General features: G+C 38.5%; 1 protein-coding gene across 1 annotated transcript in view; it reads left to right on the plus strand.

The window, feature by feature from the left end:
* Nucleotides 1-18,247, plus strand: part of CACNA1C (calcium voltage-gated channel subunit alpha1 C) — a 488,233-nt gene that overhangs the window by 115,102 nt on the left and 354,884 nt on the right.

Raw genomic sequence — 18,247 nt, forward strand, 5'->3', positions numbered from 1 at the left:
GTGCCAAGGAAAGGGCACTTCTTGTTTTCTTTTTTTTTTTTTTCTTTGGTGAGCATGCATGCATGTGCATCTGGATCAGAAAGTCAATCTCTATTTTTTTGTTTTTTTTTTTTTTTAAACACCGTGACACTTCCATAAAGGCTAGGTTCCACAGAGAAACGTAATATTGATTCTTGAAATGAGAATTGCTTGGTTCTCTTGAAACACTAATGAAGAAGCATCTGTGATTTACACGTGCCTAGGAAACAGTGGCAGCAAAGCCCATGATGGTTACATTTGTATAGTCTTTTTCTTTATGGCAGATTAAAAGAATAAAGCCATTGGAGGAGGTATCTGAAGGCTAAGGCATTAGAAAGGAGTTGGTTGAAATCATAGTACTTTTTGTGTGGCCTCATGCTACTTTATTTCCATATGCTGTTCAAGATAATTAATGAGTAAGACTCAGAGTGGTGTGACAGACTCGATGCTATGAATGGTACTTTGATTAGGTTATTTCAGTATTTACTATATGAACATATTTAGTCTAATTGGGGCAGTCAGGTGAAAATCAGAACAAGGAGAAAAGGGGAATTGCACAAGGGCACCCACTCCATAGCAAATACTTAAGGGCTAGATTTTGGATGGTTGTTTTCTTGCTCAATACCACTGGTCATATAGGCTTAACTGGAGTAAACCACAGCAAGCTAACTCAGTCATGTCTACTCAGTTACATTATAGCCCATAATCTGTTTACAAGAGATTCCCGTGGTTTTAAATTTGTAATGAATGTAGTTGAATGAAGCCTAGGAGCTGTGCAGAAATGGAGATGAAGTGCACACCAGCTAGCTTCAAACTCAGGATTTTCTTACTTCTGCACCTACATGTCAGCATTTGAACCACAGCACAGACACATCTGGTGCAGATGCAGTTGGCTGAATGCCTAGGAACTGGGAAGGAGAACAGGTTCAGTGCAAATTCTAGGAGAAGTTCAGAAATCCGAAGGTGAATGATTGAAAATGAACTTTGGCATTAGTTCACCAGTTAGTGCAAAGTGGGGTGCTTTTTTTTGTTTGTTTATTTTGTTTTGTTTTAGGACAAAAGCTCCCCCATCAGGGTCCTTCCACCTTCAGGAAGGGGTATGAGATGATGGGTGTTCATAGGAAAAGCTAAAGGAGTTTTCACTATGCGGGAGACTGGATAATGACTGGCTGGGGGAGATGGTCGCACAATGTAAGATGTGCTTTGAAAACAGGCCTTGTGAAAGAACAGTGGGCAAAACTCAAAGAAGAACCATTGTAGCAGGGTGGTAACTGCATCCTGTACTCACGAGATCATAAGATGCTACTGTTCTTAACCTGAGAAGCTTGACCTTGAAAATAGAATTGCGGAATAAATTAGGTTGGTAGGGGCTTCCTTACGGTTATCCGGTCTAAGCTTCTACTCAGTCAGAAACAACTTTGAGGTTAGATTGAAGTTCCCAGTTAGATCAGATTGCTCAGGGCCATGTCCAGGGAGTTTTGATCATTTCCTAGGATGGAGATTCCACAACCTGTCAGGGCAAACTGCTCCAATTTGACCACATTTGTGACATGGTTTTCTTTTATTTTTCTGTTTTTTCCCCTGCTAATATCAGGGTTGTTGTGATGAGGTTTTCTATGTATGTAAAATCTGGTCTGAGTTGCATCCTGCTATAACAGAAAGAATATATATGCAGTCTGAAATTGTTTACAATTTATTGTAATGTCTGAACATTTCAGTACTAATTTCTTTTCATCCCATTCCAGTTTTTCTGGCAAACTATATTTACAAAAGTAGAGGAAATACATTCTAAATAGTTTTTATGCACATGACAGTCAAGAGAGAAAGCAAATGATGTGTTTGAACTGTTCAGAAATACCTAGCTTTTTCTTTCGCTCTTAGTCCCCAACATCTATATGTTTCTTTGGGATTCCAAGATGGAAGGTATTATTTCTTACAGAAAAGCTTGGTTCTTTTTCATTAGCACCAGTTTTTAATGAACATATGAGGTCCCATGGTCCCAAAATTGCACTGAAAAGATGAAAAACATCCAATGCAATTAGAATACTTAATATTTTTATGCTAATAGATACCTGAAAATCACACTGTTCTCTGCAGCAACAAAGTCTAGGTAGAGAGTAAATCATCTAAATACCTTTTCAATGGGCCAGAAATGACATATCTGTATGTTTAACACCTTTATGTAGGCAGTAAGGAGCTAGAAATTAAATTTGCAATTTTTGTTTCAGATTATTCCTATTTAATGTTTTTTAAACCAAAGGTTTTAGATGAATGTGTCACTTCCGGTTACAATCACATATAGGTAAGAAATGGTAGGGAAAAAAAACACACACAACATTTATTTTATGGTTTGGATGTCTTATAACAGTGTTTCATGGTATTTTCCAGTTTCTGTGGAATAAGGAATGGAGATGTGTGTCTTCTATATTTTGGTTTTGTTAGTAAGACTCTTCTAGCCAAACAACTTTCCCTCCCTTTAGGCATCTTTTGGACCCACTCCTTGATTTAACCTTGGTTTACTTGTAGTGCTGCTTAACTTGAGTTAACTTAGACAAGATCTCTCTGCTTACTTGGGTCACAACTGTAGTGAGCTCATCTAGTAGATTCTGTAGGTCTATAGGTTTCCACAAAAATGGAAAAATTTGAATGTGTTCTCCAGTATCCTCTTCTTTGCTAGTAGTGATAGCATCTCTGAGACATTAATATCTTGAGGTCACTTTGAAGTTTTACTAGGTTTTCCAGGTCCTTTCATTTTGTGAACAAATAAGGCCAGGGTTAAAGGAGCACTAAAAGATATCTAAACTTAGCAAAGCGATAAGAAATGCTTGCTTTTTAGACTCTTGTTTCTTATAAGGGTCTGCAAATCCCTTAAAGAGAATTGCACAAGTACTGTGAATAGGGCTGGTCGGGTCTTTTTTTTTTTTTAATCTGTCTGAATTTGTTTAAAACATTTGACACTGTCCCCCATGATATCCTTGTCTCTAAACCGGAGAGACTTGGATTTGATGGATGGAGCACCTGGTGGGTAAGGAATTGGCTGGATGGTCGCTCTCAAAGAGTTTTAGCCAACGACACAATGTGCACGTGGAGATCAGTAACAAGTGGTGTTCCTCAGGGGTCAGTATTGGGGCCAGACCTGTTTAACATTTTGTTGGTGAAACAGACAGTGAAATTGAGTGCACCCTCAGCAAGTTTGCTGAGGACACCAAGCTGTGTGGTGCAGTTGACGTGCTAGAGGGAAGGGATGCCATCCAGAGGGACCTGGAAAGGAACAGCTATGGATAAGTCCTCAGCTGAGTTTAGACTATGTAGGACTAAAAACTTTGTCTTGGTTGTGGGTAGAGCTTTCAGTTCTCACATTCTACATGTCAGAGGCGTTCTCTGCCCAGTACATAGGAGGGTCTTACTGCCCTACAATTCTTGTAGCCCTACAATTCTTTTTAAATTAAAAATTGGATCTTTTGCATTTTTTAAGACAATTTAAAAAATCTTAAAAATTATACACAGCAGGAAAGACTTGTCAAAAAAAAGTCATTCTCTACAGGTGAAGTGTTGCATGTTAGAAGAATATTTCACCTGAGTCAGAAAATGTTCCACAAATAGTCTGAAGGGACCATTAGTGGCCTGTGGGATATAGTTTGCAAGTTACTGTTTTCAGTACTGGCTGTTGTAGACTTTCTATCGGTGCTACACCTGGAGAATCAACAAGGACAGAGAGGAGGACTAGCCAGAAAACAGTTATATGCCTGGAGTAACAGAAACTGAGAGTAATCCTATGACAAGTGCAGTTAAAATAATAAACTTTAGGAACTATCTAGCCATTAAATATGAGGTATTTACCCCCAAAAATAAATCAGATAAAATGAAACTGGGAGAGTATTCAGTATTTTCATCTGTTGTTGTTCATTCTGTTTGTATTCGATGGATATACAATAGAAATTTATGTTGTGGACTGTTTTGCAAGGAAGGATATGAAATGTTGGGACTTTTTTGTGTGGCTCTGTTGAGGACTGTAAGGTGTAGTGTGTTCAATCCAAAGAGACAGTGCTACATGTTCAATCTGTTGAAATTGGAGTCAAAGCCACTTTGGAAGTAAAAGGGAGAACTATTTATTTTTAAAGGGTTGCAGGAAGTTTTGGGGGAGAAAATGACCAACATTCTTGATTGTTTATTGATTTTATACTGAATCATTAATTGAAGTGCTTAAAAGTAGTAATTAATAGAAACAAAACACCTGAGCACATCCAATCCAAAAGCTGCAGCAGCATTTCAATAGTTTCAAAAGATTCCACCACCCCTATAATATCTTCTTGGCACATTTATCCTGATTTTTCCAGTACACTGTTACAGTTACCTTTGTTTTATAAAGGTGAAATTTATGTCCTCTTAGAAGAAACAATGCAGGGCTACACCTTGTTTTTTCCAGTGCTTAAAAAAAGAAAATTGATGATTTTTAGTATAGGAGAGAAAGGAGAAGAAAAGGGGAAGGGAGACTGAATAGGGAAATACAAACTCTAATCGCACCTGAGTCAGTAGCATATTGTACGACCTTGCACAAAATACCTTTCAATTTCTTGTAACTCTGTATGAAGTTCTAGCTGATGTGGTCAGGAAAAAAAAGTGTAATATAGCAAGAAAAGTTGTACTGAATCTGAGATGAGTTTCATGGTAGAAGAAAGAATAACACCATGAATGACAGCTCTTTGAACTGCTTTTTTTTTTTTTTTGCCATAGGTTCTTCAAGAAAAAAAGCATTCTGTCAGTCTTCTGCTAAGTTTTGAGTTCATTGGCAAATCTTAATCAAAATTAGCATGGACACAGAGGTCTCAAAGACGTTAAGTTCCTAAAACACTTCTGAAAAAGGGGAGCTGATTAAAGGAGAGAAATCCCATTTACAGACCCACTGAGAGAACAGCAAAGACAATTCTGTTATTATCCATTGAGTTTGGCAACAGCCAGCTGGCAGTCAGTCAGCACAAGTGTACAAGCACATGTGCAGTGCATCAGTAAAGAGCATGTATGGCTTCAGATAAGCTCATGCTATGCCTTGCCCAAACTAAGAAATGTCAATGAGGCTTGGAGCAAACAAGGAGTGCTAGAGGGAGAGTACATTGAGAACAACATGGAGAAACAATGAGAATATAGGGAGGAACAAAAGGTATTTTGCAGTTAGCTGGGATTGCAGGTTGCTGGTGAAATGCAGAAGATCTGTTGCAAGTACAATGGGAAAGACGGATCGAGTTGAGCTTCTTGCCATGGAAGTGAAGGAGGCAGAAGACATGAGGTTTAAATTTTGTTGGAAGCCTATTCCATTAACTCTCCTGCCTCAGAAGCCATTTGTGCCCTTTTATGGGGGTGGGAGCAGGTTGTGCACTGCCCCTCCTTTTAGGTAGAGTTGGATATGGTAGACTCTTAGTACTTGGATTTCTGCGTGAGGGTGCTCATCCCAAAGACAGACTTGAATTTTACCACTTTTATTTTAAAAATTATGCACATTTGCAGACTGTGTTATTGACATAGAAGGTTTTTTTTTTTTTTTTTTTGGGGGGGGTAATTTGGTCCTATTTTGCTTCTGACACTCAAATTTTCTTTGAAGATCATAAATTAAAGAATTATGCTATGTCAGAGACCTATGAAAAGTCATAAATATCCATATCCATATATCCATAATATCCATATATCCATGTCCCTTATGTCCTCCAGATGCTGATCAACATCTGTTTTTTCTTTGTGCCTCTTCTTAGTTGAAGTCAAAAGATGCATCAGGCTACTTTTCTTTTCCTTTCTTTCCTTTTTAAATCTTTGAGGCCATACTTGGAAGGCCATGTTAAATTTATCGTTGGTGGTTTATTCCCTTCTTAAAGTCATAACTAAAGCTGGTTAAATCTCTTACCTTCTCCCCCCAAAAGTAAGACACTTTTGGTTTTGATGCCAATTACATCACATCTTGGATAAAATTTCAGCAAAACAGGTACAGATTAGTGTAAATTAGTGCATACGCAAGGCGTGGGAGATTTGTGATCAAGTCCTTCTTCTGCAGATCAAAGGAGAAACAAAAGAAATCAAAACTTCAAATGTTCTCAATATGTAAATTTGTTGTTTTCCAGCCAGCCTTACCCATATTCCTTACAGATAATAGAGTCTGTTGTTTGAAAGTGATGAGCCTGTTTCAATGAGTCTTGAATAATTAAAAAATAGAACAAACTCTAGAAAGTATAGATCTCTGTGTGATCTTAGTCTTTCAAAATGGTGTAGCTGTTTTTTAAAGTGCATTCTTCTCTAAGTTATTGTAGCACGCTATATATAATAGAGGAAAAAAATGACTGTGTAGCACTGGGGGTCTCAAGAAGAAGTTAGATTGAAGCCATAGGATGGAGAGACAAGAGGGAGGCTGGCTGGAGGCTGGTGGGTCTCCTGGCCTCTCTTACATAGTAGCTCTTGGAAGGAAATGGAGGCAGATCTACAACTGATCAACAGGCTGATTTCCAGCCCATCTTAGAAAACTTCCCAGAAGGTGGGATGCGTTGATCACTGTTGAAGGACAGTTATGTTGAGTTCTCCTGTATATTTCTGAGGGAAAGCCACACTTCTAAAGGGCACCTAAAATGTTCTATTTGTTCATTTAACATGAATTAAATATTTCTTCTGGAGCCTTGCATGTTCATTATGCTCGCTTTCTGCTTTCATAACTGACTCAGACCTAAAAACTTGAAAGGCTCTTTAAATTGCAGTTCTTCTCAAAAATGTGACTTTGTTTAAAAAGAAAAAAGATGTGATAGGTTGTCATGTTTCTCTCTATATAACTTCAGATCAAATATATTTAGATTACAGATATTTTTGCTGTCAGCCTTGCAGACTTGGTGAAGAAAGACAAACCTGATTCTTTCCTCCTTGCGCATCATCACCAGTAATATTCTGCAGCAAAATTTGACTCTCAGTGAAACTTATACAAGCCCATTGTCTCAGTGTAGTTTTACAGGTGCTAGGAACTGCCAGTTCTGGCACCTCAATTGAAACTTCTAAGTTGATATAGAAGCCAAAATAGAACCTGTCTGACTTTGATGGACAGATTTCTTCCTCATTGATAGAAGAAAAGAAATTTAAAGCAACACCTAAGGCAATTCATTATAACAGGGTTATATAGATGGTGTTCATGTTGATAGAATTATTTTTATGGATTACTTTGTAGAGGAGAAAGCATAAAGAGATTTGTGAATCTTTCAAGTATATTTGAATCAATTACAAGTTCTTAGTGAAAATTAGCTGCAATTCTGGGGTTCTGGGGAGGATTTTACTGTAAGTTCTAGGTTTTATTAGAGTTCAACTGGCATAAAATGCATTCACATCTAAACGTACACAGTTTTATAGAATAAATGATTTAGATGTGTACTTTTTGGTCAGAAATTTTGATCTTCTTATCCAGTCAAGGGACAAGAGAATCTTATAACTTACTGAATTAGTTACAACTGAGCAAAAATACAGAAAAGTGAAGAAAAATGGGAAATGTAGTCTCACGGGAAGCTATTCTGAATTACCTATTATATTTTAAATTGGCACTTTGTTCAACTTCTGCGCATAGGCAAATGGTGACATTTTAAAGAGATTTAGCCTTCTAGTGACTATATGCTCCTTTCTTCCTAACTAATGGTGTAGAGTTGGTTACATTACTTAATTGCTCAAAACAAAAATAGTCATTTGGAAGGCAATTCCAGCATAATTAGAACAACAAAAAACCAAAACTTCTACTGTCTGTTTAAGGTGAAGTTTCTCAAACCAATGGTTTCTCAGGTACAATCTGAGATGTAATCAGTGCATCCTCCTTCTTGAGCTGCACAAGAATGTGATGCATCTTCTGTTTTTGTTACGGGTCTCAGCAGTTCTTCCTTCAGTGCACAACCTCCAAATTTCAGAATAGTAGAGAGATGTTTGTTGTGTTTTGCATGCTTGTTTGTGTTAACTCCTGCCAGGTGCTCCACAACAGCTCCCCCCATTTGATAGCTGAACGCAAAGCTTCCATTTCTCTCTTGCGGTGGAGTAGGTAAATGTTAATATTATGGCAACTCTTTTTCAAATATTTTCTGGGGTAGCTGTTGTTCCAACCATAAAATATAGAGCAGATTAAAAAGATAATAACAATATGAAGAAAAATGTTTAAAACACTTTGAGGCTAAAAGAATACATGCAGAAATCCTTGAATTTAAATGGCATTTTAATGCCTGTATTTTGGAGGTAAATTAATGATTTTTTTTTGTGTGTGTATTCTATCTGGCTAACATTCCTGGGTTGCTACTCTGTTTCCCAAAAGATTCATATGAATGTCTGATGCTTGTTTGTTACTGAAGTACCAGTTTTCTTCTGTATGAAATTCCAAAATTTGAGTAGAAAATAATTTGAAGTTGGAATATATATCCAACATTTTGAATGAATCGTACTAGAGCAATTATTTCATTGTGTCAAAACATTTAGATTAAATTTGTTTCCCCTATTGTACAGTATTTTCTCTCTAAGTATAATATATATTATTTTTACAGATATGATTACAATTAACAGTTTAATATGAGCAGGAGTAGGTTAATTGCTATGTTCAACGCCTGAAATGGAAAGCTTTGACAATTTTCTGTCAAAAACTTCAGTCGATACCAACAACACATCTGCAAAACATTTCTGTTTTGATAAAATTATATTTGTTCAAACGAGAACTTTCCTTTTTTTTTTTTTGTTAGCTTTAAAATATATGGAAAGAAAGGTTCAGTATAGGTAGCAGAAGTAGTACAGCAGAAACAAAATAAGGCACAATGAGAGCACTTGCTGTTGGCTTTGTCCTGTTCCCTTATTTGCCATTAGTATTGTATATGCAATAAGAGATGACCTCTCCCTTCAGCCCCCAACCCTCACAGCCACCTCCATAATACCAAGAGAGGGGCCTCTGCCCTGGTGTAACTATCATTTGTTGCTGGCACTGCTCCCTGTACCTAAGGCAGTGTTCAGGCTCTCCGTTTGGGTGCTGCTAAGGAATTTGCCATGGAAAACTCATCAGGGGAAGCATTTCCAACTAGTTAAGCCTAATGGGGGCAGATGGGGTCTTGCACGTGTCACAGAGAACAGAATGCCTTTATAAAGTCATGCCACTTAGCGCTTCTCTTCAGGGGAGCTGCTAACTGGCACCTCCATATATGCACGAACTTGGCTGGGGCCAGAGAATCGCTAACTAGATTTTAGAAACAAAACTAAGTAACTCAGAGTTCAAAATAACTCTCTTGAACTTCAGAAAACATTGTATCTCTGGAAACAGTGCCTGAATGGATACTTGTACTTCCCAAGGGGCAACAAGAGGCAAAAAGCAAGCCAGCATTTTTGGTATTTGAATTTGTCGTCTTTAAAGGTTATCATCATGTGGGAAATTGCTTTGATTTTTTTCCCCATTTTTCTTTCCACTTTTTTTTTTTTTCCTTCTTGTTTTCATCTCTCTCTAGAGCTGAAGCCCATCCGGACAAAAATCAAATTCTGGGCTGAAATCAGCAGAATTAAGATACAGTTATTTTAAGTGTTCTGTGTGTCTGGTTATGTTTGTACAAATTAATCTTATCTGATACTCAGCAAGTCAAAATATATGAGATTTAGTGATGTGTGCCAGAACAAAGGGAAGAGGATAAGAATGATTCTCCTAACTAAAGGAGACATTTCAATTTTAAGTCCTTTCTGGAAACAAACAGTCACAAGAAAGAAATCCAGCTCTCATTATTTTAGCTTTCTCTCTCATTTTTAAAAAAGTAATTTTTCACTCAAATTTGGCCTATTTTTATTTAGTGACTTTTCAGGGTGTCTAAAATATATTTTTAGAATATTCTCAGTAAATCCACAGCTTCTTTATGTCACTGTTTGAAAGGTCCTTATGCACAAGGATGTTCTTCCAGTTTCTCACATCCACCATACCACTATTAAGCATTTATTATGACATTTTCTATTTGTCGTTGCTGCCTAATATACTCTGAAGAGGATATCTTCTTTATTGAAATATGGAGAAAAAGGGGAAAATGAGAGAACCATTTTCATCATATTACAACTGATAGCAACTGATGCGCTAAGTGCTATGTTGTTCTAATCACTGGGTCATGTGCAGCATGGAGTTTAGGGGGAAAATGTTTTCTGGGCTGGGTGCTCAGAGTAGAAGAGGACAGTAATTTGATCAGGTGTTTTGCTACTACTGGATCATACAGATCTTGCGTCATCAAGATGATTTAGAAAATCATTTTATGTTGCCAAGTTATTTATTTGCAAAGAAAAAGCAACAATGTTCAAAAAACACCAATTCTTTTGTTTTATCATTTTAGACATTGAAGATTTGTTATTTTAATCTGATATTACTTCCTATTTTGCAATTCTGTTTAGTTTTGTCATTCCATTTCATTTTCAGTTAAAAAAGAAAAAAAAAGAAAAAAAAAAAAAGAAAAAATATATCATTCATAGTAGAAAAAAATGTTTCTTCAGACTTTCCATACTTACAAATGGGGGGGGAGGATCCTTTTTCAGTAAACTCAAAAGAATTGTTTATTTTGTATGTAAAAATGGATTCAGACTTGATATTTCATTCTCTGTCTAGCTTTCCCTGTGAAGGGAGTCAGCTGGACAAGCAGCTTGGCCCAAGCCAGCTGTGTTTCTGCCATTGACCTCTCCCTTGAAACCTCAGAGGAATGATTCCTTAGAATTTGGTAGCACAAAACCACCCAGGTCTTGGAATCTAACAGTGAAACATTACTGGTTAGGATGAGGTTTGATTTTGATACTTCAGTTTACAGGAACTCATACAGCTTTCTCTCCTTTAAAGTATTTGCTCCTTGTAAGAAAGGTGCTGCAGATTTGTCTTTCTATGTTACATTGGGGTGGGTTGTTGTAGTTTGTTTTACTTTTTGTTTATTCGTCAAGCTTTCACATGGTGACCAGGAAGTAGTAGTGAGAGCCACCTTTTGCTTTCATAGTTGTTGCTTTGACTTCTGTTGAATTTTTTTTCTCTTTGACCACCTTCCGTTCCTTGCTGATGAGGCTTCATAACATTTGCTTTCCTAAACTCTGTTCCAATTAGAATGTGGCCCACACTGCATTCCCATAATCATCAGCCTGAGAATGTCAATGTCCTTGAGGTATTCATTTGAACAGTATTCTTGGTTGCATTTTCTTTTATTTTGTGGGGTCCCTATGAACTGGGATTGTTTAGGTGTGGAAATGAGATCCACCTCTCCCTGTTCCTTAACTATGGGATGCTTTTGACCCAGATGGAATAAACCAGTAGAGCTGCCATGCTTTCCAACTCTGATTAGGTTTTTAATCTTTTACCTCTCAGCTTCTTAGAATATTCAGGACAATATTTCTCCTTTTCTGCTTTCATTGATTTGGACTGTCATGATTTGGTTGTTTTTGCTGCTTAGAAAAATGTGCTAATTTCAAAAGGTGACTGAAGTCTGTGGAATATAAGCACCCTATAACTGTGGAGAGCATGAGGGCACCTCGTTATTATTTTGCGCGCTGCACACGAACATCTAGGAAAACCCCGACATCTTTATTTTTAGGCCTTGCTGCTTCTCAGCCTTCTCCTCATTGCTGGCTACCTGGCAACAGCTGATCGCCATGGCAACACGGGCCTGGTGGCTGGAGCTCAGCCTGCTCAGGCTGCTCCTCCTGGTAGATGCGAGGCTGCAGGGCCTGCGGCTGCCCCACAGCACAGTGCGACTTGCTCACTTTGGGCACCTCGTCCATGCTGTAGAGCTGGAAGGAGCAGGAAGGAGGAGCTTGTTGCCTGGAGTTCATATTTTTGTTGGGGAATAGCGAGCTATTCCTGCAGAGTTCACCTCCTGTTTGGAGTCCTTATCCAGGAGCTCAATGTGTGCATTTACTGTGCTCATTTCACAACCGGTGCCTGTTTGTGTTCCTTACTGTGCTTATTGAAAATATCTTTTTCTTTTACTGTCTCTGAATATTTCTTTCAGCCAGAGGCATCCAATCCACAAGGCCAGAACCTGTCCTGATTATGTGCGGGTGGTCCACGCCTGGCATTGTACCTTCTGCGAGACACTGGTGGTAGTTTTATCACTGACCATCATTTTGACCATTTAATGTAATGAGGTTGGACTAGCACAACAGGAAAGAGCTATTCATCCTTCTGTAAATTAATATACTAGTTCAGAGAGGTTAGATTTATTTCTTATTGTGAGTGTTTATCTCACTAAACACTCAAAACACAAAAATTACTGTTTTTTAGTTTCTGGGACCTTGGCAAGACAACATGCTAGTTAAGCTTCTAGAGAAAGCCTGCTCTCTCCCCTGAATGTCGGGACATATTGCTAGCATTGCTACCAGCTTTGGATTGCTCCAACTTCCATATCTTGGTTTTAACTCAGCGAAAAGGCTATGACTCAGGCCTGGCTGCTCTTCTTTCCAAGGTTAATGAAAATTAGAAATGATTGGACTCTTTGCATTAGAAAAATGTATTTTTATTGCAAACCTCTTCCATGTGGCTTGAGGAGGAGGGGGTTGGATCCTGCAGGTGAATGGCTGTTTGCACAACTGGTGTCAATAGCAGAGATTCTGCTTTTATGACCACAGGATCTTCCTTGAGTATTGAGGACTTCTAGGAAGAGGATCCAACTGACCAAGCGGGTCAAAAACATTTTTGCCAACAGACTGGCCAACCAGATGACAACTTTAAACTAAAAACCATAGGGAATGGGGGTGATGACCAACAATCAAGTGAAGTCAAGGGGTGGGCTGAGTTTGTAAGCAAAGAGTACAGGGTTTTGTAGATAGGAGAGAGCTCTTAATCCACAAAAGTAAAGGGGGACCACCTCAAGCCTATGTGTAAGGAAGTGCCTATAGCAAAGTGTTATAGGAAAAGTTTTCATGCCTTCTCTGTGAAATCAACATGAATGCCCATCTGAAGTGTCTGTCTGCTAATGCATACAGCATAGGGAACAGACAAGGAGGAGTTAGGGGTCTGTGTGCAATCGCAGGGCTACCATCTCATCTGCATCACAGACACGGTGGCATAGCTCACACAACTGTAGTGCTTCAGTGGGTGCATTCGGACTTTTTAGGATGGATGAGCAGTAAGGAGGGTAGTTGCTCTTCATGTGAGGGAGCAGTGGGAATGAATGGAGCTTAGTCTAGGAATATATGATGAGCCAGCTGTGATCTTATGGTTTGGGCTATAGGGAAACCCAATGTGGGCATCCTTTCAATAGGTGTCTGCTGCAGACAGCCTGATCAGAACAAAGAGGTAGATGAGGTCTTCTTCAAACAACTGAAAAAAGTCTCATGTTTACAGGCCCTGGTCCTCACTGGGGAGTTAAACCAGCCCAACATCTGCAGCAAGGGTAAAAATTGAGACCACAAACCAGGAAATTTCTGGAATGCATTGGCAATAACTTACCGCCAGAGGCGATAGCAGGAAGAACTGGTCAGGGATGTTAAAGCTGGGAGCTTCACTGGCTGCAGTGGCCATAAAGTGGTGGAGTTCAGGATTATGAGAGGAGAGAATGAGGCAAATAGCAGGATCCACAACCCTCAGTTTCAGGAGAGAACAGACTTTGGCCTGGTCAGGGATCTGCTTGGAAGAATCCCATGGGAGACAGTTCTGGGGAGCATGGGGTCCAGGAGAGCTGGTTATTTTTCCCAGGAACCACCTCCATGAATCTCAAGAGCAATTTATCCCAATGTGCAGGATACAGAAGGTGGCAAGAGGACTGTATAGATGAACAAGGAGCTCCTGACAAAACCCAGATTTTAAAAAGAAAGCGTTCAAAAGGTGGAACCAGGGTCAAGTGTTCCAGGAGGACACTGTCCAAGCATGGAGAGGTGCGGTCAGGAAAGCCAAAGTCCAACTGGAGTTGAATCTGGAGAAGGAAGTGAAAGGCAACAAGTATTTCCACAGGTGTATCAGCTGCAAAAGGAAGAAGAGGGTAAATGTGGGTCCACTGCTGAATATGGTGGGTGACCTGGTTACAAAGTACAGGAAGAGGCCAAGGCACTAAATTCCCTCTTTGCCTCAGTCTTTACTGGTGAGACCACCTTCAAGACTCCCAGGCTCGTGAGATTGGTGGGAAGGTCTGGAGTGATGAAGACTTATCATTAGAGAAGAATTGGGTTAGGGAGTTTTTAAAAAGGATGCAAGTCCACGGGACCTGATGGGATGCACTCATGAGCTGAGGGATCTGACACTGTCACTGTGAGACCAATCGATTATCATCAAAAGGTACTGGCAATTGGGGGAGGTTCCTGAGGACTGGAACATGCAACGCTTTGTCTTCTGTAGTGTGGAAATGGAGAGGCATAGTTAGTGTAATCATAGAGAAAAAGTAAATTCAAGAATGCTTTCAAACTGGTTAGAAGCTGATTTTATTTTTTTCTGAAAAACTGAACCTAAGTACTCTATGTCCAAACTGAACCAATGTTACCTACAGAAAATCAGACTTTTTTTTTCTTTTCTTTCCTGGAAAGCTTGCTGGATTCAAAACTTGATTTTCCTCACATAAGTTTCCATGGGGACCAAATGACTACTCTAAACAGTCCTCATTTAAATACAATACATGCTGGTTTGCCATTCTTTGGACTGATGTCAGCATAATCAAATCAATCAAAAAATGTATCATGACATTCTTTGGTGGTGATGTCACCACCTTTTTGAGTGTGTAAGTGAGCTGTAAAGCAAGTGTCCTTAGAGCAATGGAGCAGCCTGTCACACACATGCTAATAGTCAAACGCAGCAGGTTTGAAGTGGCACAGAGTGGGACCAGCACACAGGTACCCTCCAAAAACATTTTTGGGGGTCAAAGCCTCCACAGTCCTGCTTTCAGAACTCAGTGCATGAACTGAGTAAAAGCAGTGTTTCTCAGGTCCTGCTGAGCTTCCACCAGCGTATTTCACCATCTTACCTGGGAAAGAAACGTGCCATTTGATATGCTATTCTTAGCTGGTAGGTAACGGATGTTTGCCTTGAAATGTCTCATCGTGAGTCTAGATTGGTAGGTTCTTTATAGCTTTCCATTTTCATGTCTTAGATTTCCTCAATGTTACTATTTGTAATGTTTTAATAATACCACTCCGAGGGTCTTGATCACGTAGAAGTGCAAAATTTTTCATTTTTACCCAACTATACCAAAATATGCGCTATTAAAACCCAGATATGCTTCCAGTCATGTCACTTTGAGGCCTGTAGTTGCCCATAAAAGAATCATAGAATCATAGAATATCCCGAGTTGGAAGGGACCCACAAGGATCATCAAGTCCAACTCCTGGCTCCACACAGGTCTACCCAAAAATTCAGACCATATGACTGAGAGCATAAAAAAAAAAAAAAAAAAAAAAAAAAAAGCACTGTTGTATAATTATTTTCCATATCTGTTAATATAATAGAATATTCTGTGGCTGGTCTGGTACTGTAGTAACTGTCATCTCGTAATACCTCTATTAGCAGTAGTAAAATACTTAATGCTCAATTCAGTACTTGAACTTGACTGAAATTCCTGGATTGGTGCTAAGGAGTAATGAATTGGTAGAGTACATGTCCTTATTTAGATAATTTTGGGGATATCTCATTTTAATATCTGAAAGGGATTTTGAATGTGCATGCATATATATTAAAGAAATTGAGATCTAATATTGTACCATTTGATTTCCTTTTTCATCATTCATAGTTCATGGATGAAATGTTTTATGTTATATGTGAGATACATTGATTATGTGTCCTCACAGCTACAGTTACTAGTTTAATTATTATTATTTTTAAACTAAAGATTGATATAAAACTACTGACAATGTTGGTTGATATTCGCTGGTTGTGAGTATAGTGTTTGGCATCAGTGAGAGTAAAACCAGTTTCTTGTTCTTGGTGGGCTCTGCATTGTTGAACCCTGTGAGTTGAAAGTATTACCTAAAGTAAAATAGTGGCTTATTTATGAGAGGTTACTTTTTAAACAAAACCTGTGAATACATGGAGTTATTTTAATTTTTTTGGCTATGTCATATAGCAATCGTTACACTCTCATTCCATCAGAAATTTACTCTGAGTCTAGATTTTGCTGGTAGATTGCTGAGGTTCTCATGTAAGGGTTTGTGGAAGCCATAATAGCCAGAAAGATTAAAACAGTTTAATTAGTACAATAGATTTTAAAAGGCTGAATCAAATATTTATGAAGAGATTCCTTTCCTCTCTGATCTAAAAAAAAAATTACATTAGAACTTGAAGCTACTGGGTGGTCTTTGCAAAGCTCAGTAATAATTTTACTGTTTGTTGATCCTATTCAGTTCACTGGAAATGTTGAAGGTTGTCATATGTTAAAGACGTATTTCATTCCTTAGATACTACCAAGAGTCTTTCCATTTCAAGACTTAAAACGTGGGGTTATGGTTTTTGTTGCCTCTATTTCAGTTTCAGGGCTCCAGAAGTCAGCTTAAGGCCTTGTTAACACAAGGTTTGGGAATTTTAGGAGTTTTTTGATATCTGTAGAAGTTGTCACTGGAGGCCATACATAGATAAACTTTCTGGTGGAAAAAATACATCTCTCTCTAAATATTTAAGAGCGAGGGAGCTGTTGGAAATTATACATAAACAAAAGAGGTACAAAAGAAAAACCTGTATCACTGAAATGTTCTTCCAGGGTAAGAAGTTGGCAGTACTGGGCTGCATTGTGTTCGCAGTGATAAGAGGATGACGATTGACACCTTCAGAAGATAGGGAGGAAAAGATAGGTTGCTGTGAGCTTTGGAAGAGAAACTTCTTTTAAAGTTGAGATTATTCATACAACCATCATTCTTTATTTTTGCACATAAATCAGTTTGGGGGATAAATTTTATGACATCATGTATTTTTTTTTTTGCTGGATATAGTTACCCTGGTGCCATAGTAAATCCTTTATTCTCTCAATAACATAATCTGTCCAGCAAGCTGTTGGCAGGAAGGAAGATGCTTCAGAATACATTCAAGCTACACCTCTTGTTGCAGTCATAGTATTGTTGCAGGTGGCTCCTTGTAGTTCGTCGGTCCTTTGAGAACAAAAGTCTTAAGAATTTATAGAAAAAAAAAAAAATTAATATCGCTCTTACAAACAGGACTTTGGTGCTGAGAGAAAGGCCAGCTGTCCAGGTAGGCTTTTAGTAATATATTCAGTATTGTAACTGTGGATGAGCCACAGTGTGTTCTCTCTCAGCACCCTGGATCCTGAAACTGGATGCTTGAAAAATAGGAAAAGCTGCTTCTGTCTCATTTCTACAGACCTTTCTGCTAGGAGTTTGCTCTGCCAGCTACATGCAGCTTTCTACTATTTCTTTCAGAATTCCATTTTGGCCCACTCTGCCTCTCACATCCTGAAATCTCTCACCATAGCTGAGAGTTAAATACAGCTTACAAATGTACAGTGCTTTGAAACTGCGGGGGAGGTCTTGAGAGAGGAGAAGGGTAAAGGACGTTTTTGGGCAGAAACAGAAGGTGAGGTGCATTCCAGCAGTAACTGTGAGGGGTGTATCTACAGGTTGGTTTTTAACCTCCTCTCAGTTGTCTGTATGCAACAAAAGAAGAAAATAAGGATACATTGGGACTGCTCTTTCTAATTCCTAATCCATTAAAGTCACCGTGTGTGTAATTTGCGTAAAGAGAGAGCCAGTGGGCTTTTAAGATTCCAAGTACCAAAAAAAGGGAATTAATACTGAAATTGTTTAGGACAACATGTCCATGCTATTCTTCATTGTAAATTACAATTACAGAAGAGAGCCTGGATCCTTTTATTTTTAACAGTGAAGGGTTGGCAGTATGTTATGTAACTTCAAAATATTGCCCTTGTGCTTTCCTTGAACGTCTTACTTAAAATCCAGGGACAAAAGCATATTTAAAAAAAAAAAAAAGGAAAAGAAAAGTGCTTTGCTGTGTGTGTTCTAAGTATCATCAAGCCAGACTGAATGTACAACGCTGTATACTGTTGCTATCACAGATGCGTTTTAACAATCAAAAATTTCCCCTTTCACAAGATGAAAAGATATTTTCTTAATGTTCATTACAGTGTATTAAGACATTAGTGCTCAGATCGTTTCAGTGCATTAGACACAGCATTGTCATTCTTTTTTTCTCATCAGATGAAATAATCAGTTATCTGAAATTGCATTACCTTCAAATAAAACAGGGAAGAATACGGGCGCAAGCTCTGACAATCAAGGCTTGCTTTAGATAATACGGTTAACCACTTGAAAT

This window comes from Cygnus olor, chromosome 1 (genome assembly GCF_009769625.2).
Source record: "Cygnus olor isolate bCygOlo1 chromosome 1, bCygOlo1.pri.v2, whole genome shotgun sequence".
NCBI lineage: Eukaryota > Metazoa > Chordata > Aves > Anseriformes > Anatidae > Cygnus > Cygnus olor.